Source organism: Phocoena phocoena, chromosome 18 (genome assembly GCF_963924675.1).
Source record: "Phocoena phocoena chromosome 18, mPhoPho1.1, whole genome shotgun sequence".
Taxonomy (NCBI): domain Eukaryota; kingdom Metazoa; phylum Chordata; class Mammalia; order Artiodactyla; family Phocoenidae; genus Phocoena; species Phocoena phocoena.
In genome coordinates, this window is record NC_089236.1 from 44,027,408 (window position 1) to 44,053,796 (window position 26,389).

The window sequence follows — 26,389 nt, forward strand, 5'->3', positions numbered from 1 at the left end:
GTCCGGAAAACTCTACTGCCATCAAAGATATGCAGAGCAGAGGCTACAGCCTCATGGAAAGGGCTGCACACCTCCGTTTCTGCAGGGCAAGTCCGGCCTTAACCTACAGGCATGTGCTCACACTGAGTGTCCCGTTAGCAACACATCTTTGAAAGATGCTGACTTTCTCCTCGAGCTGAGTGACTTCAGGTACGAGGTCCGCGAAGTATGCAAAGCAGAGTGTTTTCTCTTGGCAGCTCACAAAAGGGCGGCAACCGGTATTTCCTGGGTGCTTCCGACACACCAGAAATCGTGTCCTGAAGCTGTTTGAGGGCTCTGGAAATAGAGTTCGCCTCAAGGAACACGCAGTGTGTTTCCCATCACTCGGCACGCACGGAGGGCATCGGAGGGGAAGACCACTGAGCCTCGATGTTGCTCAGCTGGTCCACCGGGGTCTGGAGATGCTCACTGACAATGGAGGAAAATGGATGCAAACCAGAGGGGCCTACGAGTCCTCAGAAGGGTACTTCCCTGAAAGTAAAGGCGAAGAGCTACTAAGAACTCGTGGAAATAGCTGCATGCCTCCCTTTCTGCCTGGCTACTCAGGGCTAACCTGGAGGCAAGTTCTCACGTTGAGTTTCTCTTGACTTCTAGAGCTTGTCAGGCTGACCACCATGGCGGCCATGGAAGCACCTGGTTTAGACCGACCAAACTCAGTTTCTTCCCAGAAGCATTCCTACAGGGTTCCCAGGCCTGTCAACAGCAGGGATTTCAGGTAGCTTCAAGGCACCGTGAATGCAGCCTTCCAAATTGGATACTGAGGATGTTTAAATCAGGCCCCCGATTTCAGGCGCAAACACAGCATACATTGCTGTTGTTTCTAACAAGTCAAAAGAGACACATGGCCCCTTGTGTTTGCTTGCCTGAATCAGCTTCTCGAAGCAGGGGGTTGTGCATCAAGTGGACTGCCTCAACCACGGAACGCCCTAGCTACTCCTCTTGGGCCTGTGGCTATTCAGAAGCCTGCATTGCCACCGCAAGAAGCGGACTGAAATTGCAGTAAGAACGCAAGGGGACTTTCTTCTGGAGGCACGGTGACTTCAGGCAGGAGGTCCTAGATGAAATGCGAGGCCGAGGGTGCTCTCAGTGCAGGTCAGACTAGGGCAAGGCGTAAGACCTCAAGGCCTGTCTAGACGTGCCAAAATTCTGTTCCTGAACGTGTGGGTGTGATGGTGAAATTAAGCTGCTTCGGTGGAGACTGCTGTGCGTTTCCCTACCCTCGGCGTAGAGAGAGTTGGTTCCAAAGGGCTAGGGGGCTGGATGTTGCTTAGTAGACCTAGCGGGTCCTGGGGTTAGACTGTGTTCCAGCCGGGACCAGGGAGCCCACGCGATTTTCTTAAGTGTCCGGAAAACTCTACTGCCATCAAAGATATGCAGAGCAGAGGCTACAGCCTCATGGAAAGTGCTGCACACATCCGTTTCTGCAGGGCAAGTCCGGCCTTAACCTACAGGCATGTGCTCACACTGAGTGTCCCGTTAGCGACAGAGCTTTGAAAGATGCTGACTTTCTCCTCGAGCTGAGTGACTTCAGGTTCGAGGTCCGCGAATTATGCGAAGCAGAGTGTTTTCTCTTGGCAGCTCACACAAGGGCGGCAACCGGTATTTCCTGGGTGTTTCGGACACACCAGAAATCGTATCCTGAAGCTGTTTGAGGGCTCTGGAAATAGAGGTCTCCTCAAGGAACGCGCAGTGTGTTTCCCATCACTCGGGACGCACGGAGGGCATCGGAGGGGAAGACCACTGGGCCTCGATGTTGCTCAGCTGGTCCACCGGGGTCTGGAGATGCTCACTGACAATGGAGGAAAATGGATGCAAACCAGAGGCGCCTACGAGTCCTCAGACGGGTACTTCCCTGAAAGTAAAGGCGAAGAGCTACTAAGAACTCGTGGAAACAGCTGCATGCCTCCCTTTCTGCCCGGCTACTCAGGGCCTAACCTGGAGGCAAGTTCTCACGTTGAGTTTCTCTTGACTTCTAGAGCTTGTCAGGCTGACCACCACGGCGGCCATGGAAGCACCTGGTTTACACCGAGCAAACTCAGGTTCTTCCCAGAAACATTCCTACAGGGTTCCCAGGCCTGTCTACAGCAGGGATTTCAGGTAGCTTCAAGGCACCGTGAATGCAGCCTTCCAAATTGGAAAGCGAGGATGTTTAAATCAGGCCCCCGATTTCATGTGCAAACACAGCATACATTGCTGTTGTTTCTAACATGTCAAAAGAGACACATGGCCCCTTGTGTTTGCTTGCCTGAATCAGCTTCTCAAAGCAGGGGGTTGTGCATCAAGTGGACTGCCTCAACCAAGGAACGCCCTAGCTACTCCTCTGGGGCCTGTTGCTATTCAGAAGCCTGCATTGCCACCGCAAGAAGCGGACTGAAATTGCAGTAAGAACGCAAGGGGACTTTCTTCTGGAGGCACGGTGACTTCAGGCAGGAGGTCCTAGATGAAATGCGAGGCCGAGGGTGCTCTCAGTGCAGGTCAGACTAGGGCAAGGCGTAAGACCTCAAGGCCTTTGAGACCTGCCAAAGTTCTGTTCCTGAACATGTGGGTGTGATGGTGAAATTAAGCTGCTTCGGTGGAGACTGCTGTGCGTTTCCCTACCCTCGGCGTAGAGAGAGTTGGTTCCAAAGGGCTACGGGGCTGGATGTTGCTTAGTAGGCTCAGGGGGTCCTGGGGTTAGTCTGTGTTCCAGCCGGGAACAGGGAGCCCACGCGATTTTCCTAAGTGTCCGGAAAACTCTACTGCCATCAAAGATATGCAGAGCAGAGGCTACAGCCTCATGGAAAGTGCTGCACACATCCGTTTCTGCAGGGCAAGTCCGGCCTTAACCTACAGGCATGTGCTCACACTGAGTGTCCCATTAGCGACACAGCTTTGAAAGATGCTGACTTTCTCCTCGAGCTGAGTGACTTCAGGTTCGAGGTCCGCGAAGTATGCGAAGCAGAGTGTTTTCTCCTGGCAGCTCACACAAGGGCGGCAACCGGTATTTCCTGGGTGTTTCGGACACAGCAGAAATCGTATCCTGAAGCTGTTTGAGGGCTCTGGAAATAGAGGTCTCCTCAAGGAACGCGCAGTGTGTTTCCCATCACTCGGGACGCACGGAGGGCATCGGAGGGGAAGACCACTGGGCCTCGATGTTGCTCAGCTGGTCCACCGGGGTCTGGAGATGCTCACTGACAATGGAGGAAAATGGATGCAAACCAGAGGCGCCTACGAGTCCTCAGAAGGGTACGTCCCTGAAAGTAAAGGCGAAGAGCTACTAAGAACTCGTGGAAACAGCTGCATGCCTCCCTTTCTGCCCGGCTACTCAGGGCCTAACATGGAGGCAAGTTCTCACGTTGAGTTTCTCTTGACTTCTAGAGCTTGTCAGGCTGACCACCACGGCGGCCATGGAAGCACCTGGTTTAGACCGAGCAAATTCAGTTTCTTCCCAGAAGCATTCCTACAGGGTTCCCAGGCCTGTCAACAGCAGGGATTTCAGGTAGCTTCAAGGCACCGTGAATGCAGCCTTCCAAATTGGAAAGCGAGGATGTTTAAATCAGGCCCCCGATTTCATGCGCAAACACAGCATACATTGCTGTTGTTTCTAACATGTCAAAAGAGACACATGGCCCCTTGTGTTTGCTTGCCTGAATCAGCTTCTCAAAGCAGGGGGTTGTGCATCAAGTGGACTGCCTCAACCAAGGAACGCCCTAGCTACTCCTCTGGGGCCTGTTGCTATTCAGAAGCCTGCATTGCCACCGCAAGAAGCGGACTGAAATTGCAGTAAGAACGCAAGGGGACTTTCTTCTGGAGGCACGGTGACTTCAGGCAGGAGGTCCTAGATGAAATGCGAGGCCGAGGGTGCTCTCAGTGCAGGTCAGACTAGGGCAAGGCGTAAGACCTCAAGGCCTTTGAGACCTGCCAAAGTTCTGTTCCTGAACGTGTGGGTGTGATGGTGAAATTAAGCTGCTTCGGTGGAGACTGCTGTGCGTTTCCCTACCCTCGGCGTAGAGAGAGTTGGTTCCAAAGGGCTACGGGGCTGGATGTTGCTTAGTAGGCCCAGGGGGTCCTGGGGTTAGTCTGTGTTCCAGCCGGGAACAAGGAGCCCACGCGATTTTCCTAGGTGTCCGGAAAACTCTACTGCCATCAAAGATATGCAGAGCAGAGGCTACAGCCTCATGGAAAGTGCTGCACACCTCCGTTTCTGCAGGGCAAGTCCGGCCTTAACCTACAGGCATGTGCTCACACTGAGTGTCCGGTTAGCGACACAGCTTTGAAAGATGCTGACTTTCTCCTCGAGCTGAGTGACTTCAGGTACGAGGTCCGCGAAGTATGCAAAGCAGAGTGTTTTCTCTTGGCAGCTCACACAAGGGCGGCAACCGGTATTTCCTGGGTGCTTCCGACACACCAGAAATCGTGTCCTGAAGCTGTTTGAGGGCTCTGGAAATAGAGTTCGCCTCAAGGAACGCGCAGTGTGTTTCCCATCACTCGGCACGCACGGAGGGCATCGGAGGGGAAGACCACTGGGCCTCGATGTTGCTCAGCTGGTCCACCGGGGTCTGGAGATGCTCACTGACAATGGAGGAAAATGGATGCAAACCAGAGGGGCCTACGAGTCCTCAGAAGGGTACTTCCCTGAAAGTAAAGGCGAAGAGCTACTAAGAACTCGTGGAAACAGCTGCATGACTCCCTTTCTGCCCGGCTACTCAGGGCTAACCTGGAGGCAAGTTCTCACGTTGAGTTTCTCTTGACTTCTAGAGCTTGTCAGGCTGACCACCACGGCGGCCATGGAAGCACCTGGTTTAGACCGAGCAAACTCAGTTTCTTCCCAGAAGCATTCCTACAGGGTTCCCAGGCCTGTCAACAGCAGGGATTTCAGGTAGCTTCAAGGCACCGTGAATGCAGCCTTCCAAATTGGAAAGCGAGGATGTTTAAATCAGGCCCCCGATTTCAGGCGCAAACACAGCATACATTGCTGTTGTTTCTAACATGTCAAAAGAGACACATGGCCCTTTGTGTTTGCTTGCCTGAATCAGCTTCTCGAAGCAGGGGGTTGTGCATCAAGTGGACTGCCTCAACCACGGAACGCCCTAGCTACTCCTCTGGGGCCTGTGGCTATTCAGAAGCCTGCATTGCCACCGCAAGGAGCTGACTGAAATTGCAGTAAGAACGCAAGGGGACTTTCTACTGGAGGCACGGTGACTTCAGGCAGGCGGTCCTAGATGGAATGCGAGGCCGAGGGTGCTCTCAGTGCAGGTCAGACTAGGGCAAGGCGTAAGACCTCAAGGCCTGTGAGACGTGCCAAAATTCTCTTCGTGAACGTGTGGGTGTGATGGTGAAATTAAGCTGCTTCGGTGGAGACTGCTGTGCGTTTCCCTACCCTCGTCGTAGAGAGAGTGGCTCCAAAGGGCTACGGGGCTGGATGTTGCTTAGGAGACCTAAGGGGTCCTGGGGTTAGTCTGTGTTCCAGCCGGGAACAGGGAGCCCACGCGATTTGCCTAGGTGTCCGGAAAACTCTACTGCCATAAAAGATATGCAGAGCAGAGGCTACGGCCTAATGGAAAGTGCTGCACGCCTCCGTTTCTGCACGGCCAGTCCGGCCTTAACCTAAAGGCATGTGCTCACGCTGAGTGTCCCGTTAGCGACACAGCTTTGAAAGATGCTGACTTTCTCCTCGAGCTGAGTGACTTCAGGTACGAGGTCCGCGAAGTATGCAAAGCAGAGTGTTTTCTCTTGGCAGCTCACACAAGGGCGGCAACCGGTATTTCCTGGGCGCTTCGGACACACCAGAAATCATGTCCTGAAGCTGTTTGAGGGCTCTGGAAATAGAGCTCTCCTCAAGGAACGCGCAGTGTGTTGCCCATCACTCGGCACGCACGGAGGGCATCGGAGGGGAAGACCACTGGGCCTCGATGTTGCTCAGCTGGTCCACCGGGGTCTGGATATACTCACTGACAATGGAGGAAAATGGATGCAAACCAGAGGGGCCTACGAGTCCTCAGAAGGGTACTTCCCTGAAAGTAAAGGCGAAGAGCTACTAAGAACTCGTGGAAACAGCTGCAGGCCTCCCTTTCTGCCCGGCTACTCAGGGCCTAACCTGGAGGCAAGTTCTCACGTTGAGTTTCTCTTGACTTCTAGAGCTTCTCAGGCTGACCACCACGGCGGCCATGGAAGCACCTGGTTTATAACGAGCAAACTCAGTTTATTCCCAGAAGCATTCCTACAGGGTTCCCAGGCCTGTCAACAGCAGGGATTTCAGGTAGCTTCAAGGCACCGTGAATGCAGCCTTCCAAATTGGAAAGCGAGGATGTTTAAATCAGGCCCCCGATTTCAGGCACAAACACAGCATACATTGATGTTGTTTCTAACAAGTCAAAACAGACAGATGGCCCCTTGTGTTTGCTTGCCTGAATCAGCTTCTCGAAGCAGGGGGTTGTGCATCAAGTGGACTGCCTCAACCAAGGAACGCCCTAGCTACTCCTCTGGTGCCTGTGGCTATTCAGAAGCCTGCATTGCCACCGCAAGAAGCGGACTGAAATTGCGGTAAGAACGCAAGGGGACTTTCTTCTGGAGGCACGGTGACTTCAGGCAGGAGGTCCTAGATGGAATGCGAGGCCGAGGGTCCTCTCAGTGCAGGTCAGACTAGGGCAAGGCCTAAGACCTCAAGGCCTGTGAAACGTGCCAAAATAGTGTTCGTGAACGTGTGCGTGTGATGGGGAAATTAAGCTGCTTCGGTGGAGACTGCTGTGCGTTTCCCTACCCTCGGCGTAGAGAGAGTTGGTTCCAAAGGGCTACGGGGCTGGATGTTGCTTAGTAGACCTAGGGGTCCTGGGGTTAGTCTGTGTTCCAGCCGGGACCAGGGAGCCCACACGATTTTCCTACGTGTCCGGAAAACTCTACTGCCATAAAAGATATGGAGAGCAGAGGCTACGGCCTCATGGAAAGTGCTGCATGCCTTCGTTTCTACAGGGCAAGTCCGGCCTTAACCTACAGGCATGTGCTCACACTGAGTGTCCCGTTAGCGACACAGCTTTGAAAGATGCTGACTTTCTCCTCGAGCTGAGTGACTTCAGGTACGAGGTCCGCGAAATATGCAAAGCAGAGTGTTTTCTCTTGGCAGCTCACACAAAGGCGGCAACCGGTATTTCCTGGGCGCTTCGGACACACCAGAAATCGTGTCCTGAAGCTGTTTGAGGGCTCTGGAAATAGAGCTCTCCTCAAGGAATGCGCAGTGTGTTGCCCATCACTCGGCACGCACGCAGGGCATCGGAGGAGAAGACCACTGGGCCTCGATGTTGCTCAGCTGGTCCACCGGGGTCTGGAGATGCTCACTGACAATGGAGGAAAATGGATGCAAACCAGAGGGGCCTACGAGTCCTCAGAAGGGTACTTCCCTGAAAGTAAAGGCGAAGAGCTACTAAGAACTCGTGGAAACAGCTGCATGCCTCCCTTTCTGCCCGGCTACTCAGGCCCTAACCTGGAGGCAAGTTCTCACGTTGAGTTTCTCTTGACTTCTAGAGCTTGTCAGGCTGACCACCACGGCGGCCATGGAAGCACCTGGTTTAGACTGACCAAGCTCAGTTTCTTCCCAGAAGCATTCCTACAGGGTTCCCAGGCCTGTCAACAGCAGGGATTTCAGGTAGCTTCAAGGCACCGTGAATGCAGCCTTCCAAATTGGAAAGCGAGGATGTTTAAATCAGGCCCCCGATTTCATGGGCAAACACAGCATACATTGCTGTTGTTTCTAACAAGTCAAAAGAGACACATGGCCCCTTGTGTTTGCTTGCCTGAATCAGCTTCTCGAAGCACGGGGTTGTGCATCAAGTGGACTGCCTCAACCAAGGAACGCCCTAGCTACTCCTCTGGGCCTGTGGCTATTCAGAAGCCTGCATTGCCACCGCAAGAAGCGGACTGAAATTGCAGTAAGAACGCAAGGGGACTTTCTTCTGGAGGCATGGTGACTTCAAGCAGGAGGTCCTAGATGGAATGCGAGGCCGAGGGTGCTCTGAGTGCAGGTCAGAATAGGGCAAGGCGTAAGACCTCAAGGCCTGTGAGACCTGCCAAAATTCTGTACGTGAACGTGTGGGTGTGATGGGGAAATTAAGCTGCTTCGGTGGAGACTGCTGTGCGTTTCCCTACCCTCGGCGTAGAGAGAGTTGGTTCCAAAGGGCTACGGGGCTGGATGTTGCTTTGTAGACCTAGGGGTCCTGGGGTTAGTCTGTGTTCCAGCCGCGACCAGGGAGCCCACGCGATTTTCCTAGGTGTCCGGAAAACTCTACTGCCATCAAAGATATGCAGAGCAGAGTCTACAGCCTCATGGAAAGTGCTGCACACCTCCGTTTCTGCAGGGCAAGTCCGGCCTTAACCTACAGGCATGTGCTCACACTGAGCGTCCCGTTAGCGACACAGCTTTGAAAGATGCTGACTTTCTCCTCGAGCTGTGTGACTTCAGGTACGAGGTCCGCGAAGTATGCAAAGCAGAGTGTTTTCTCTGGGCAGCTCACATAACAGTGGCAACCGGTATTTCCTGGGCGATTCGGACACACCAGAAATCGTGTCCTGAAGCTGTTTGAGGGCGCTGGAAATAGAGCTCTCCTCAAGGAACGCGCAGTGTTGCCCATCACTCGGCACGCACGGAGGGCATCCCAGGGGAAGACCACTGGGCCTCGATGTTGCTCAGCTGGTCCACCGGGGTCTGGAGATGCTCACTGACAATGGAGGAAAATGGATGCAAACCAGAGGGGCCTACGAGTCCTCAGAAGGGTACTTCCCTGAAAATAAAGGCGAAGAGCTACTAAGAACTCCTGGAAACAGCTGCATGCCTCCCTTTCTGCCCGACTACTCAGGGCCTAACCTGGAGGCAAGTTCTCACGTTGAGTTTCTCTTGACTTCTAGAGCTTGTCAGGCTGACCACCACGGCGGCCATGGAAGCACCTGGTTTAGACCGAGCAAACTCAGTTTCTTCCCAGAAGCATTCCTACAGGGTTCCCAGGCCTGTCAACAGCAGGGATTTCAGGTAGCTTCAAGGCACCGTGAATGCAGCCTTCCAAATTGGAAAGCGAGGATGTTTAAATCAGGCCCCCGATTTCAGGCACAAACACAGCATACATTGATGTTGTTTCTAACAAGTCAAAACAGACAGATGGCCCCTTGTGTTTGCTTGCCTGAATCAGCTTCTCGAAGCAGGGGGTTGTGCATCAAGTGGACTGCCTCAACCAAGGAACGCCCTAGCTACTCCTCTGGTGCCTGTGGCTATTCAGAAGCCTGCATTGCCACCGCAAGAAGCGGACTGAAATTGCGGTAAGAACGCAAGGGGACTTTCTTCTGGAGGCACGGTGACTTCAGGCAGGAGGTCCTAGATGGAATGCGAGGCCGAGGGTCCTCTCAGTGCAGGTCAGACTAGGGCAAGGCCTAAGACCTCAAGGCCTGTGAAACGTGCCAAAATTCTGTTCGTGAACGTGTGCGTGTGATGGGGAAATTAAGCTGCTTCGGTGGAGACTGCTGTGCGTTTCCCTACCCTCGGCGTAGAGAGAGTTGGTTCCAAAGGGCTACGGGGCTGGATGTTGCTTAGTAGACCTAGGGGTCCTGGGGTTAGTCTGTGTTCCAGCCGGGACCAGGGAGCCCACACGATTTTCCTACGTGTCCGGAAAACTCTACTGCCATAAAAGATATGCAGAGCAGAGGCTACGGCCTCATGGAAAGTGCTGCATGCCTTCGTTTCTACAGGGCAAGTCCGGCCTTAACCTACAGGCATGTGCTCACACTGAGTGTCCCGTTAGCGACACAGCTTTGAAAGATGCTGACTTTCTCCTCGAGCTGAGTGACTTCAGGTACGAGGTCCGCGAAATATGCAAAGCAGAGTGTTTTCTCTTGGCAGCTCACACAAAGGCGGCAACCGGTATTTCCTGGGCGCTTCGGACACACCAGAAATCGTGTCCTGAAGCTGTTTGAGGGCTCTGGAAATAGAGCTCTCCTCAAGGAATGCGCAGTGTGTTGCCCATCACTCGGCACGCACGCAGGGCATCGGAGGAGAAGACCACTGGGCCTCGATGTTGCTCAGCTGGTCCACCGGGGTCTGGAGATGCTCACTGACAATGGAGGAAAATGGATGCAAACCAGAGGGGCCTACGAGTCCTCAGAAGGGTACTTCCCTGAAAGTAAAGGCGAAGAGCTACTAAGAACTCGTGGAAACAGCTGCATGCCTCCCTTTCTGCCCGGCTACTCAGGCCCTAACCTGGAGGCAAGTTCTCACGTTGAGTTTCTCTTGACTTCTAGAGCTTGTCAGGCTGACCACCACGGCGGCCATGGAAGCACCTGGTTTAGACTGACCAAACTCAGTTTCTTCCCAGAAGCATTCCTACAGGGTTCCCAGGCCTGTCAACAGCAGGGATTTCAGGTAGCTTCAAGGCACCGTGAATGCAGCCTTCCAAATTGGAAAGCGAGGATGTTTAAATCAGGCCCCCGATTTCATGGGCAAACACAGCATACATTGCTGTTGTTTCTAACAAGTCAAAAGAGACACATGGCCCCTTGTGTTTGCTTGCCTGAATCAGCTTCTCGAAGCACGGGGTTGTGCATCAAGTGGACTGCCTCAACCAAGGAACGCCCTAGCTACTCCTCTGGGCCTGTGGCTATTCAGAAGCCTGCATTGCCACCGCAAGAAGCGGACTGAAATTGCAGTAAGAACGCAAGGGGACTTTCTTCTGGAGGCATGGTGACTTCAAGCAGGAGGTCCTAGATGGAATGCGAGGCCGAGGGTGCTCTGAGTGCAGGTCAGAATAGGGCAAGGCGTAAGACCTCAAGGCCTGTGAGACCTGCCAAAATTCTGTACGTGAACGTGTGGGTGTGATGGGGAAATTAAGCTGCTTCGGTGGAGACTGCTGTGCGTTTCCCTACCCTCGGCGTAGAGAGAGTTGGTTCCAAAGGGCTACGGGGCTGGATGTTGCTTTGTAGACCTAGGGGTCCTGGGGTTAGTCTGTGTTCCAGCCGCGACCAGGGAGCCCACGCGATTTTCCTAGGTGTCCGGAAAACTCTACTGCCATCAAAGATATGCAGAGCAGAGTCTACAGCCTCATGGAAAGTGCTGCACACCTCCGTTTCTGCAGGGCAAGTCCGGCCTTAACCTACAGGCATGTGCTCACACTGAGCGTCCCGTTAGCGACACAGCTTTGAAAGATGCTGACTTTCTCCTCGAGCTGTGTGACTTCAGGTACGAGGTCCGCGAAGTATGCAAAGCAGAGTGTTTTCTCTGGGCAGCTCACACAACAGCGGCAACCGGTATTTCCTGGGCGATTCGGACACACCAGAAATCGTGTCCTGAAGCTGTTTGAGGGCGCTGGAAATAGAGCTCTCCTCAAGGAACGCGCAGTGTTGCCCATCACTCGGCACGCACGGAGGGCATCCCAGGGGAAGACCACTGGGCCTCGATGTTGCTCAGCTGGTCCACCGGGGTCTGGAGATGCTCACTGACAATGGAGGAAAATGGATGCAAACCAGAGGGGCCTACGAGTCCTCAGAAGGGTACTTCCCTGAAAATAAAGGCGAAGAGCTACTAAGAACTCCTGGAAACAGCTGCATGCCTCCCTTTCTGCCCGACTACTCAGGGCCTAACCTGGAGGCAAGTTCTCACGTTGAGTTTCTCTTGACTTCTAGAGCTTGTCAGGCTGACCACCACGGCGGCCATGGAAGCACCTGGTTTAGACCGAGCAAACTCAGTTTCTTCCCAGAAGCATTCCTACAGGGTTCCCAGGCCTGTCAACAGCAGGGATTTCAGGTAGCTTCAAGGCACCGTGAATGCAGCCTTCCAAATTGGAAAGCGAGGATGTTTAAATCAGGCCCCCGATTTCAGGCTCAAACACAGCATACATTGCTGTTGTTTCTAACAAGTCAAAAGAGACACATGGCCCCTTGTGTTTGCTTGCCTGAATCAGCTTCTCGAAGCACGGGGTTGTGCATCAAGTGGACTGCCTCAACCAAGGAACGCCCTAGCTACTCCTCTGGGCCTGTGGCTATTCAGAAGCCTGCATTGCCACCGCAAGAAGCGGACTGAAATTGCAGTAAGAACGCAAGGGGACTTTCTTCTGGAGGCACGGTGACTTCAGGCAGGAGGTCCTAGATGAAATGCGAGGCCGAGGGTGCTCTCAGCGCAGGTCAGACTAGGGCAAGGCGTAAGACCTCAAGGCCTCTGAGACCTGCCAAAATTCTGTTCCTGAACGTGTGGGTGTGATGGTGAAATTAAGCTGCTTCGGTGGAGACTGCTGTGCGTTTCCCTACCCACGGCGTAGAGAGAGTTGGTAACAAAGGGCTACAGGGCTGGATGTTGCTTAGTAGACCTAAGAGTCCTGGGGTTAGTCTGTGTTCCAGCCGGGACCAGGGAGCCCACGCGATTTTCCTAGGTGTCCGGAAAACTCTACTGCCATCAAAGATATGCAGAGCAGAGGCTACAGCCTCATGGAAAGTGCTGCACACCTCCCTTTCTGCAGGGCAAGTCCGGCCTTAACCTACAGGCATGTGCTCACACTGAGTGTCCCGTTACCGACACAGCTTTGAAAGATGCTGACTTTCTCCTCGAGCTGAGTGACTTCAGGTACGAGGTCCGCGAAGTATGCAAAGCAGAGTGTTTTCTCTTGGCAGCTCCCACAAGGGCGGCAACCGGTATTTCCTGGGTGCTTCGGACACACCAGAAATCGTGTCCTGAAGCTGTTTGAGGGCTCTGGAAATAGAGCTCTCCTCAAGGAATGCGCAGTGTGTTGCCCATCACTCGGCACGCACGGAGGGCATCGGAGGGGAAGACCACTGGGCCTCGATGTTGCTCAGCTGGTCCACCGGGGTCTGGAGATGCTCACTGACAATGGAGGAAAATGGATGCAAACCAGAGGGGCCTACGAGTCCTCAGAAGGGTACTTCCCTGAAAGTAAAGGCGAAGAGCTACTAAGAAATCGTGGAAACAGCTGCATGCCTCCCTTTCTGCCCGGCTACTCAGGCCCTAACCTGGAGGCAAGTTCTCACGTTGAGTTTCTCTTGACTTCTAGAGCTTGTCAGGCTGACCACCACGGCGGCCATGGAAGCACCTGGTTTAGACCGAGCAAACTCAGTTTCTTCCCAGAAGCATTCCTACAGGGTTCCCAGGCCTGTCAACAGCAGGGATTTCAGGTAGCTTCAAGGCACCGTGAATGCAGCCTTCCAAATTGGAAAGCAAGGATGTTTAAATCAGGCCCCCGATTTCATGCGCAAACACAGCATACATTGCTGTTGTTTCTAACAAGTCAAAAGAGACACATGACCCCTTGTGTTTGCTTGCCTGAATCAGCTTCTCGAAGCAGGGGGTTGTGCATCAAGTGGACTGCCTCAACCAAGGAACGCCCTAGCTACTCCTCTGGGCCTGTGGCTATTCAGAAGCCTGCATTGCCACCGCAAGAAGCGGACTGAAATTGCAGTAAGAACGCAAGGGGACTTTCTTCTGGAGGCACGGTGACTTCAGGCAGGAGGTCCTAGATAGAATGAGAGGCTGAGGGTGCTCTCAGTGCAGGTCAGACTAGGGCAAGGCGTAAGACCTCAAGGCCTGTGAGACGTGCCAAAATTCTGTTCGTGAACGTGTGGGTGTGATGGGTAAATTAAGCTGCTTCGGTGGAGAATGCTGTGCGTTTCCCTACCCTCGGCTTAGAGAGAGTGGCTCCAAAGGGCTACGGGGCTGGATGTTGCTTAGGAGACCTATGGGGTCCTGGGGTTAGTCTGTATTCCAGCCGGGAACAGGGAGCCCACGCGATTTTCCTAGGTATCCGGAAAACTCTACTGCCATCAAAGATATGCAGAGCAGAGGCTACAGCCTCATGGAAAGTGCTGCACACCTCGGTTTCTGCAGGGCAAGTCCGGCCTTAACCTACAGGCATGTGCTCACACTGAGTGGCCCGTTAGCGACACAGCTTTGAAAGATGCTGACTTTCTCCTCGAGCTGAGTGACTTCAGGTACGAGGTCCGCGAAGTATGCAAAGCAGAGTGTTTTCTCTTGGCAGCTCCCACAAGGGCGGCAACCGGTATTTCCTGGGTGCTTCGGACACACCAGAAATCGTGTCCTGAAGCTGTTTGAGGGCTCTGGAAATAGAGCTCTCCTCAAGGAATGCGCAGTGTGTTGCCCATCACTCGGCACGCACGGAGGGCATCGGAGGGGAAGTCCACTGGGCCTCGATGTTGCTCAGCTGGTCCACCGGGGTCTGGAGATGCTCACTGACAATGGAGGAAAATGGATGCAAACCAGAGGGGCCTACGAGTCCTCAGAAGGGTACTTCCCTGAAAGTAAAGGCGAAGAGCTACTAAGAAATCGTGGAAACAGCTGCATGCCTCCCTTTCTGCCCGGCTACTCAGGCCCTAACCTGGAGGCAAGTTCTCACGTTGAGTTTCTCTTGACTTCTAGAGCTTGTCAGGCTGACCACCACGGCGGCCATGGAAGCACCTGGTTTAGACCGAGCAAACTCAGTTTCTTCCCAGAAGCATTCCTACAGGGTTCCCAGGCCTGTCAACAGCAGGGATTTCAGGTAGCTTCAAGGCACCGTGAATGCAGCCTTCCAAATTGGAAAGCGAGGATGTTTAAATCAGGCCCCCGATTTCAGGCTCAAACACAGCATACATTGCTGTTGTTTCTAACAAGTCAAAAGAGACACATGGCCCCTTGTGTTTGCTTGCCTGAATCAGCTTCTCGAAGCACGGGGTTGTGCATCAAGTGGACTGCCTCAACCAAGGAACGCCCTAGCTACTCCTCTGGGCCTGTGGCTATTCAGAAGCCTGCATTGCCACCGCAAGAAGCGGACTGAAATTGCAGTAAGAACGCAAGGGGACTTTCTTCTGGAGGCACGGTGACTTCAGGCAGGAGGTCCTAGATGAAATGCGAGGCCGAGGGTGCTCTCAGCGCAGGTCAGACTAGGGCAAGGCGTAAGACCTCAAGGCCTCTGAGACCTGCCAAAATTCTGTTCCTGAACGTGTGGGTGTGATGGTGAAATTAAGCTGCTTCGGTGGAGACTGCTGTGCGTTTCCCTACCCACGGCGTAGAGAGAGTTGGTAACAAAGGGCTACAGGGCTGGATGTTGCTTAGTAGACCTAAGAGTCCTGGGGTTAGTCTGTGTTCCAGCCGGGACCAGGGAGCCCACGCGATTTTCCTAGGTGTCCGGAAAACTCTACTGCCATCAAAGATATGCAGAGCAGAGGCTACAGCCTCATGGAAAGTGCTGCACACCTCCGTTTCTGCAGGGCAAGTCCGGCCTTAACCTACAGGCATGTGCTCACACTGAGTGTCCCGTTACCGACACAGCTTTGAAAGATGCTGACTTTCTCCTCGAGCTGAGTGACTTCAGGTACGAGGTCCGCGAAGTATGCAAAGCAGAGTGTTTTCTCTTGGCAGCTCCCACAAGGGCGGCAACCGGTATTTCCTGGGTGCTTCGGACACACCAGAAATCGTGTCCTGAAGCTGTTTGAGGGCTCTGGAAATAGAGCTCTCCTCAAGGAATGCGCAGTGTGTTGCCCATCACTCGGCACGCACGGAGGGCATCGGAGGGGAAGACCACTGGGCCTCGATGTTGCTCAGCTGGTCCACCGGGGTCTGGAGATGCTCACTGACAATGGAGGAAAATGGATGCAAACCAGAGGGGCCTACGAGTCCTCAGAAGGGTACTTCCCTGAAAGTAAAGGCGAAGAGCTACTAAGAAATCGTGGAAACAGCTGCATGCCTCCCTTTCTGCCCGGCTACTCAGGCCCTAACCTGGAGGCAAGTTCTCACGTTGAGTTTCTCTTGACTTCTAGAGCTTGTCAGGCTGACCACCACGGCGGCCATGGAAGCACCTGGTTTAGACCGAGCAAACTCAGTTTCTTCCCAGAAGCATTCCTACAGGGTTCCCAGGCCTGTCAACAGCAGGGATTTCAGGTAGCTTCAAGGCACCGTGAATGCAGCCTTCCAAATTGGAAAGCAAGGATGTTTAAATCAGGCCCCCGATTTCATGCGCAAACACAGCATACATTGCTGTTGTTTCTAACAAGTCAAAAGAGACACATGACCCCTTGTGTTTGCTTGCCTGAATCAGCTTCTCGAAGCAGGGGGTTGTGCATCAAGTGGACTGCCTCAACCAAGGAACGCCCTAGCTACTCCTCTGGGCCTGTGGCTATTCAGAAGCCTGCATTGCCACCGCAAGAAGCGGACTGAAATTGCAGTAAGAACGCAAGGGGACTTTCTTCTGGAGGCACGGTGACTTCAGGCAGGAGGTCCTAGATAGAATGAGAGGCTGAGGGTGCTCTCAGTGCAGGTCAGACTAGGGCAAGGCGTAAGACCTCAAGGCCTGTGAGACGTGCCAAAATTCTGTTCGTGAACGTGTGGGTGTGATGGGTAAATTAAGCTGCTTCGGTGGAGAATGCTGTGCGTTTCCCTACCCTCGGCTTAGAGAGAGTGGCTCCAAAGGGCTACGGGGCTGGATGTTGCTTAGGAGACCTATGGGGTCCTGGGGTTAGTCTGTATTCCAGCCGGGAACAGGGAGCCCACGCGATTTTCCTAGGTATCCAGAAAACTCTACTGCCATCAAAGATATGCAGAGCAGAGGCTACAGCCTCATGGAAAGTGCTGCACACCTCGGTTTCTGCAGGGCAAGTCCGGCCTTAACCTACAGGCATGTGCTCACACTGAGTGGCCCGTTAGCGACACAGCTTTGAAAGATGCTGACTTTCTCCTCGAGCTGAGTGACTTCAGGTACGAGGTCCGCGAAGTATGCAAAGCAGAGTGTTTTCTCTTGGCAGCTCCCACAAGGGCGGCAACCGGTATTTCCTGGGTGCTTCGGACACACCAGAAATCGTGTCCTGAAGCTGTTTGAGGGCTCTGGAAATAGAGCTCTCCTCAAGGAACGCGCAGTGTGTTGCCCATCACTCGGCACGCACGGAGGGCATCGGAGGGGAAGTCCACTGGGCCTCGATGTTGCTCAGCTGGTCCACCGGGGTCTGGAGATGCTCACTGACAATGGAGGAAAATGGATGCAAACCAGAGGGGCCTACGAGTCCTCAGAAGGGTACTTCCCTGAAAGTAAAGGCGAAGAGCTACTAAGAAATCGTGGAAACAGCTGCATGCCTCCCTTTCTGCCCGGCTACTCAGGCCCTAACCTGGATGCAAGTTCTCACGTTGAGTTTCTCTTGACTTCTAGAGCTTGTCAGGCTGACCACCACGGCGGCCATGGAAGCACCTGGTTTAGACCGAGCAAACTCAGTTTCTTCCCAGAAGCATTCCTACAGGGTTCCCAGGCCTGTCAACAGCAGGGATTTCAGGTAGCTTCAAGGCACCGTGAATGCAGCCTTCCAAATTGGAAAGCGAGGATGTTTAAATCAGGCCCCCGATTTCATGCGCAAACACAGCATACATTGCTGTTGTTTCTAACAAGTCAAAAGAGACACATGACCCCTTGTGTTTGCTTGCCTGAATCAGCTTCTCGAAGCAGGGGGTTGTGCATCAAGTGGACTGCCTCAACCAAGGAACGCCCTAGCTACTCCTCTGGGCCTGTGGCTATTCAGAAGCCTGCATTGCCACCGCAAGAAGCGGACTGAAATTGCAGTAAGAACGCAAGGGGACTTTCTTCTGGAGGCACGGTGACTTCAGGCAGGAGGTCCTAGATGGAATGAGAGGCTGAGGGTGCTCTCAGTGCAGGTCAGACTAGGGCAAGGCGTAAGACCTCAAGGCCTGTGAGACGTGCCAAAATTCTGTTCGTGAACGTGTGGGTGTGATGGGTAAATTAAGCTGCTTCGGTGGAGAATGCTGTGCGTTTCCTTACCCTTGGCTTAGAGAGAGTGGCTCCAAAGGGCTACGGGGCTGGATGTTGCTTAGGAGACCTATGGGGTCCTGGGGTTAGTCTGTATTCCAGCCGGGAACAGGGAGCCCACGCGATTTTCCTAGGTATCCGGAAAACTCTACTGCCATCAAAGATATGCAGAGCAGAGGCTACAGCCTCATGGAAAGTGCTGCACACCTTGGTTTCTGCAGGGCAAGTCCGGCCTTAACCTACAGGCATGTGCTCACACTGAGTGTCCCGTTAGCGACACAGCTTTGAAAGATGCTGACTTTCTCCTCGAGCTGAGTGACTTCAGGTACGAGGTCCGCGAAGTATGCAAAGCAGAGTGTTTTCTCTTGGCAGCTCACACAAGGGCGGCAACCGGTATTTCCTGGGTACTTCGGACACACCAGAAATCGTGTCCTGAAACTGTTTGAGGGCTCTGGAAATAGAGCTCTCCTCAAGGAACGCGCAGTGTGTTGCCCATCACTCGGCACGTACGGATGGCGTCCGAGGGGAAGACCACTGGGCCTCGATGTTGCTCAGCTGGTCCACCGGGGTCTGGAGATGCTCACTGACAATGGAGGGAAATGGATGCAAACCAGAGGGGCCTACGAGTCCTCAGAAAGGTACTTCCCTGAAAGTAAATGTGAAGAGCTACTAAGAACTCATGGAAATAGCTGCATGCCTCCCTTTCTGCCCGGCTACTCAGGGCCTAACCTGGAGGCAAGTTCTCACGTTGAGTTTCTCTTGACTTCTAGAGATTGTCAGGCTGACCACCACGGCGGCCATGGAAGCACCTGGTTTAGAACGAGCAAACTCAGTTTCTTCCCAGAAGCATTCCTACAGGGTTCCCAGGCCTGTCAACAGCAGGGATTTCAGGTAGCTTCAAGGCACCGTGAATGCAGCCTTACAAATTGGAAAGCGAGGATGTTTAAATCAGGCCCCCGATTTCAGGCGCAAACACAGCATACATTGATGTTGTTTCTAACAAGTCAAAAGAGACACATGGCCCCTTGTGTTTGCTTGCCTGAATCAGCTTCTCGAAGCAGGGGGTTGTGCATCAAGTGGACTGCCTCAACCAAGGAACGCCCTAGCTACTCCTCTGGGGCCTGTGGCTATTCAGAAGCCTGCATTGCCACCGCAAGAAGCGGACTGAAATTGCAGTAAGAACGCAAGGGGACTTTCTTCTGGAGGCATGGTGACTTCAAGCAGGAGGTCCTAGATGGAATGCGAGGCCGAGGGTGCTCTGAGTGCAGGTCAGACTAGGGCAAGGCGTAAGACCTCAAGGCCTGTGAGACGTGCCAAAATTCTGTACGTGAACGTGTGGGTGTGATGGGGAAATTAAGCTGCTTCGGTGGAGACTGCTGTGCGTTTCCCTACCCTCGGCGTAGAGAGAGTTGGTTCCAAAGGGCTACGGGGCTGGATGTTGCTTTGTAGACCTAGGGGTCCTGGGGTTAGTCTGTGTTCCAGCCGGGACCAGGGAGCCCACGCGATTTTCCTAAGTGTCCGGAAAACTCTACTGCCATCAAAGATATGCAGAGCAGAGGCTACAGCCTCATGGAAAGTGCTGCACACCTCCGTTTCTGCAGGGCAAGTCCGGCCTTAACCTACAGGCATGTGCTCAAACTGAGCGTCCCGTTAGTGACACAGCTTTGAAAGATGCTGACTTTCTCCTCGAGCTGAGTGACTTCAGGTACGAGGTCCGCGAAGTATGCAAAGCAGAGTGTTTTCTCTTGCCAGCTCACACAAGGGCGGCAACCGGTACTTCCTGGGCGCTTCGGACACACCAGAAATCATGTCCTGAAGCTGTTTGAGGGATCTGAAAATAGAGCTCTCCTCAAGGAACGCGCAATGTGTTGCCCATCACTCGGCACGTACGGAGGGCATCCGAGGGGAAGACCACTGGGCGTCGATGTTGCTCAGCTGGTCCACCGGGGTCTGGAGATACTCACTGACAATGGAGGAAAATGGATGCAAACCAGAGGGGCCTACGAATCCTCAGAATGGTACTTCCCTGAAAGTAAAGGCGAAGAGCTACTAAGAACTCGTGGAAACAGCTGCATGCCTCCCTTTCTGCCCGGCTACTCAGGGCCTAACCTGGAGGCAAGTTCTCACGTTGAGTTTCTCTTGACTTCTAGAGCTTGTCAGGCTGACCACCACGGCGGCCATGGAAGCACCTGGTTTATACCGACCAAACTCAGTTTCTTCCCAGAAGCATTCCTACAGCGTTCCCAGGCCTGTCAACAGCAGGGATTTCAGGTAGCTTCAAGGTACCGTGAATGCAGCCTTCCAAATTGGAAAGCGAGGATGTTTAAATCAGGCCCCCGATTTCATAGGCAAACGCAGCTTACATTGCTGTTGTTTCTAACAAGTCAAAAGAGACACAAGGCCCCTTGTGTTTGCTTGCCTGAATCAGCTTCTCGAAGCAGGGGGTTGTGCATCAAGTGGACTACCTCAACTAAGGAACGGCCTAGCTACTCCTCTGGGGCCTGTGGCTATTCAGAAGCCTGCATTGACACCGCAAGAACCGGACTGAAATTGCAGTAAGAACGCAAGGGGACTTTCTTCTGGAGGCACGGTGACTTCAGGCAGGAGGTCCTAGATGGAATGCGAGGCCGAGGGTGCTCTCAGTGCAGGTCGGACTAGGGCAAGGCGTAAGACCTCAAGGCCTGTGAGACCTGTCAAAATTCTCTTCGTGAACGTGTGCGTGTGATGGGGAAATTAAGCTGCTTCGGTGGAGACTGCTGTGCGTTTCCCTACCCTCGGCGAAGAGAGTGTCTCCAAAGGGCTACGGGGCTGGATGTTGCTTAGGAGACCTAGGGGGTCCTGGGGTTAGTCTGTGTTCCAGCCGGGAACAGGGAGCCCACGCGATTTTCCTAGATGTCCGGAAAACTCTACTGCCATAAAAGATATGCAGAGCAGAGGCTACAGCCTCATGGAAAGTGCTGCACGCCTCCGTTTCTGCAGGGCAAGTCCGGCCTTAACCTACAGGCATGTGCTCACACTGAGTGTCCGTTAGCGACACAGCTTTGAAAGATGCTGACGTTCTCCTCGAGCTGAGTGACTTCAGGTACGAGGTCCGCGAAACATGCAAAGCAGAGTGTTTTCTCTTGGCAGCTCACACAAGGGCGGCAACCGGTATTTCCTGGGCGCTTCGGACACACCAGAAATCGTGTCCTGAAGCTGTTTGAGGGCTCTGGAAATAGAGCTCTCCTCAAGGAACACGCAGTGTGTTGCCCATCTCTCGGCACGCACGGAGGGCATCGGAGGGGAAGACCACTGGGCCTCGATGTTGCTCAGCTGGTCCACCGGGGTCTGGAGATGCTCACTGACAATGGAGGAAAATTGATGCAAACCAGAGGGGCCTACGAGTCCTCAGAAGGGTACTTCCCTGAAAGTAAAGGCGAAGAGCTACTAAGAACTCGTGGAAACAGCTGCATGCCTCCCTTTCTGCCCGGCTACTCAGGGCCTAACCTGGAGGCAAGTTCTCACGTTGAGTTTCTCTTGACTTCTAGAGCTTGTCAGGCTGACCACCACGGCGGCCATGGAAGCACCTGGTTTAGACCGAGCAAACTCAGTTTCTTCCCAGAAGCATTCCTACAGGGTTCCCAGGCCTGTCAACAGCAGGGATTTCAGGTAGCTTCAAGGCACCGTGAATGCAGCCTTCCAAATTGGAAAGCGAGGATGTTTAAATCAGGCCCCCGATTTCATGGGCAAACACAGCATACATTGCTGTTGTTTCTAACAAGTCAAAAGAGACACATGGCCCCTTGTGTTTGCTTGCCTGAATCAGCTTCTCGAAGCAGGGGGTTGTGCACCAAGTGGACTGCCTCAACCAAGGAACGCCCTAGCTACTCCTCTGGGGCCTGTGGCTATTCAGAAGCCTGCATTGCCACCGCAAGGACCGGACTGAAATTGCAGTAAGAACGCAAGGGGACTTTCTTCTGGAGGCACGGTGACTTCAGGCAGGAGGTCCTAGATGAAATGCGAGGCCGAGGGTGCTCTCAGTGCAGGTCAGACTAGGGCAAGGCGTAAGACCTCAAGGCCTGTGAGACGTGCAAAAATTCTGTTCATGAACGTGTGGGTGTGATGGGGAAATTAAGCTGCTTCGGTGGAGACTGCTGTGCGTTTCCCTACCCTCGGCGTAGAGAGAGTTGGTTCCAAAGGGCTAGGGGGCTGGATGTTGCTTAGTAGACCTAGGGGTCCTGGGGTTAGTCTGTGTTCCAGCCGGGACCAGGGAGCCCACGCGATTTTCCTAAGTGTCCGGAAAACTCTACTGCCATCAAAGATATGCAGAGCAGAGGCTACAGCCTCATGGAAAGTGCTGCACACCTCCATTTCTGCAGGGCATGTCCGGCCTTAACCTACAGGCATGTGCTCACACTGAGTGTCCCGTTAGCGACACAGCTTTGAAACATGCTGACTTGCTCCTCGAGCTGAGTGACTTCAGGTACGAGGTCCGCGAAATATGCAAAGCAGAGTGTTTTCTCTTGGCAGCTCACACAAGGGCGGCAACCGGTATTTCCTGGGCGCTTCCGACACACCAGAAATCGTGTCCTGAAGCTGTTTGAGGGCCCTGGAAATAGAGCTCTCCTCAAGGAACGCGCAGTGTGTTGCCCATCACTCGGCACGCAAGGAGGGCATCCGAGGGGAAGAGCACTGGGCCTCGATGTTGCTCAGCTGGTCCACCGGGGTCTGGAGATGCTCACTGACAATGGAGGAAAATGGATGCAAACCAGAGGGGCCTACGAGTCCTCAGAAGGGTACTTCCCTGAAAGTAAAGGCGAAGAGCTACTAAGAACTCGTGGAAACAGCTGCATGCCTCCCTTTCTGCCCGGCTACTCAGGGCCTAACCTGGAGGCAAGTTCTCACGTTGAGTTTCTCTTGACTTCTAGAGCTTGTCAGGCTGACCACCACGGCGGCCATGGAAGCACCTGGTTTAGACTGACCAAACTCAGTTTCTTCCCAGAAGCATTCCTACAGGGTTCCCAGGCCTGTTAACAGCAGGGATTTCAGGTAGCTTCAAGGCACCGTGAATGCAGCTTTCCAAATTGGAAAGCGAGGATGTTTAAATCAGGCCCCCGATTTCATGGGCAAACACAGCATACATTGCTGTTGTTTCTAACAAGTCAAAAGAGACACATGGCCCCTTGTGTTTGCTTGCCTGAATCAGCTTCTCGAAGCAGGGGGTTGTGCATCAAGTGGACTGCTTCAACCAAGGAACGCCCTAGCTACTCCTCTGGGGCCTGTGGCTATTCAGAATCCTGCATTGCCACCGCAAGGACGGGACTGAAATTGCAGTAAGAACGCAAGGGGACTTTCTTCTGGAGGCACGGTGACTTCAGGCAGGAGGTCCTAGATGGAATGCGAGGCCGAGGGTTCTCTCAGTGCAGGTCAGACTAGGGCAAGGCGTAAGACCTCAAGGCCTGTGAGACGTGCCAAAATTCTGTTCGTGAACGTGTGCGTGTGATGGGGATATTAAGCTGCTTCGGTGGAGACTGCTGTGCGTTTCCCTACCCTCGGCGTAGAGAGAGTGGCTCCAAAGGGCTACGGGGCTGGAAGTGGCTTAGGAGACATAAGGGGTCCTGGGGTTAGTCTGTGTTCCAGCCGGGACCAGGGAGCCCACGCGATTTTCCTAGGTGTCTGGAAAACTCTACTGCCATAAAAGATATGCAGAGCAGAGGCTACGGCCTAATGGAAAGTGCTGCACGCCTCCGTTTCTGCAGGGCAAGTCCGGCCTTAACCTACAGGCATGTGCTCACACTGAGTGTCCCGTTAGCGACACAGCTTTGAAAGATGCTGACTTTCTCCTCGAGCTGAGTGACTTCAGGTACGAGGTCCGCGAAGTATGCAAAGCAGAGTGTTTTCTCTTGGCAGCTCACACAAGGGCGGCAACCGGTATTTCCTGGGTGCTTCGGACACACCAGAAATCGTGTCCTGAAGCTGTTTGAGGGCTCTGGAAATAGAGCTCTCCTCAAGGAACGCGCAGTGTGTTGCCCATCACTCGGCACGCACGCAGGGCTTCGGAGGGGAAGACCACTGGGCCTCGATGTTGCTCAGCTGGTCCACCGGGGTCTGGAGATACTCACTGACAATGGAGGAAAATGGATGCAAACCAGAGGGGCCTACGAGTCCTCAGAAGGGTACTTCCCTGAAAGTAAAGGTGAAGAGCTACTAAGAACTCGTGGAAACAGCTGCATGCCTCCCTTTCTGCCCGGCTACTCAGGGCCTAACCTGGAGGCAAGTTCTCACGTTGAGTTTCTCTTGACTTCTAGAGCTTGTCAGGCTGACCACCACGGCGGCCATGGAAGCACCTGGTTTAGACCAAGCAAACTCAGTTTCTTCCCAGAAGCATTCCTACAGGGTTCCCAGGCCTATCAACAGTAGGGATTTCAGGTAGCTTCAAGGCACTGTAAATGCAGCCCTCCAAATTGGAAAGCGAGGATGTTTAAATCAGGCCCCCGATTTCAGGCGCAAACACAGCATACATTGCTGTTGTTTCAAACAAGTCCAAAGAGACACATGGCCCCTTGTGTTTGCTTGCCTGAATCAGCTTCTCGAAGCAGGGGGTTGTGCATCAAGTGGACTGCCTCAACCAAGGAACGCCCTAGCTACTCCTCTGAGGCCTGTGGCTATTCAGAAGCCTGCATTGCCACCGCAAGAACCGGACTGAAATTGCAATAAGAACGCAAGGGGACTTCCTTCTGGAGGCACGGTGACTTCAGGCAGGAGGTCCTAGATGAAATGCGAGGCCGAGGGTGCTCTCAGTGCAGGTCAGACTAGGGCAAGGCGTAAGACCTCAAGGCCTGTGAGACCTGAAAAAATTCTGTTCGTGAACGTGTGGGTGTGATGGGGAAATTAAGCTGCTTCGGTGGAGACTGCTGTGCGTTTCCCTACCCTCGGCGTAGAGAGAGTTGGTTCCAAAGGGCTACGGGGCTGGATGTTGCTTAGTAGACCTAGGGGGTCCTGGGGTTAGTCTGTGTTCCAGCCGGGACCAGGGAGCCCACGCGATTTTCCTAGGTGTCCGGAAAACTCTACTGCCATAAAAGATATGCAGAGCAGAGGCTACGGCCTCATGGAAAGTGCTGCACGCCTCCGTTTCTGCAGGGCAAGTACGGCCTTAACCTACAGGCATGTGCTCACACTGAGTGTCCCGTTAGCGACACAGCTTTGAAAGATGCTGACTTTCTCCTCGAGCTGAGTGACTTCAGGTACGAGGTCCGCGAAGTATGCAAAGCAGAGTGTTTTCTCTTGGCAGCTCACACAAGGGCGGCAACCGGTATTTCCTGGGTGCTTCGGACACACCAGAAATCGTGTCCTGAAGCTGTTTGAGGGCTCTGGAAATAGAGCTCTCCTCAAGGAACGTGCAGTGTGTTTCCCATCACTCGGCACGCACGGAGGGCATCGGAGAGGAAGACCACTGGGCCTCGATGTTGCTCAGCTGGTCCACCGGGGTCTGGAGATGCTCACTGACAATGGAGGAAAATGGATGCAAACCAGAGGGTCCTAAGAGGCCTCAGAAGGGTACTTCCCTGAAAGTAAAGGCGAAGAGCTACTAAGAACTCGTGGAAACAGCTGCATGCCTCCCTTTCTGCCCGGCTACTCAGGGCCTAACCTGGAGGCAAGTTCTCACGTTGAGTTTCTCTTGACTTCTAGAGCTTGTCAGGCTGACCACCACGGCGGCCATGGAAGCACCTGGTTTAGACCGACCAAACTCAGTTTCTTCCCAGAAGCATTCCTACAGGGTTCCCAGGCCTGTCAACAGCAGGGATTTCAGGTAGCTTCAAGGCACCGTGAATGCAGCCTTCCAAATTGGAAAGCGAGGATGTTTAAATCAGGCCCCCAATTTCATGGGCAAACACAGCATACATTGCTGTTGTTTCTAACAAGTCAAAAGAGACACATGGCCCCTTGTGTTTGCTTGCCTTAATCAGCTTCTCGAAGCAGGGGATTGTGCATCAAGTGGACTGCCTCAACCAAGGAACGCCCTAGCTAATCCTCTGCGGCCTGTGCCTAATCAGAATCCTGCATTGCCACCGCAAGAACCGGACTGAAATTGCAGTAAGAACGCAAGGGGCTTTTTCTGGAGGCACGGTGACTTCAGGCAGGAGGTCCTAGATGGAATGCGAGGTCGAGGGTCCTCTCAGTGCAGCTCAGACTAGGGCAAGGCGTAAGACCTCAAGGCCTGTGAGACGTGCCAAAATTCTGTTCCTGAACGTGTGGGTGTGATAGGGAAATTAAGCTGCTTCGGTGGAGACTGCTGTGCGTTTCCCTAACCTCGGCGTAGAGAGAGTTGGTTCCAAAGGGCTACGTGGCTGGATGTTGCTTAGGAGACCTAGGGAGTCCTGGGGTTAGTCTGTGTTCCAGCCGGGACCTGGGAGCCCACGCGATTTTCCTAAGTGTCCGGAAAACTCTACTGCCATAAAAGATATGCAGAGCAGAGGCTACGGCCTCATGGAAAGTGCTGCACGCCTCCGTTTCTGCAGGGCAAGTCCGGCCTTAACCTCCAGGCATGTGCTCACACTGAGTGTCCCGTTAGCGACACAGCTTTGAACGATGCTGACTTTCTCCTCGAGCTGAGT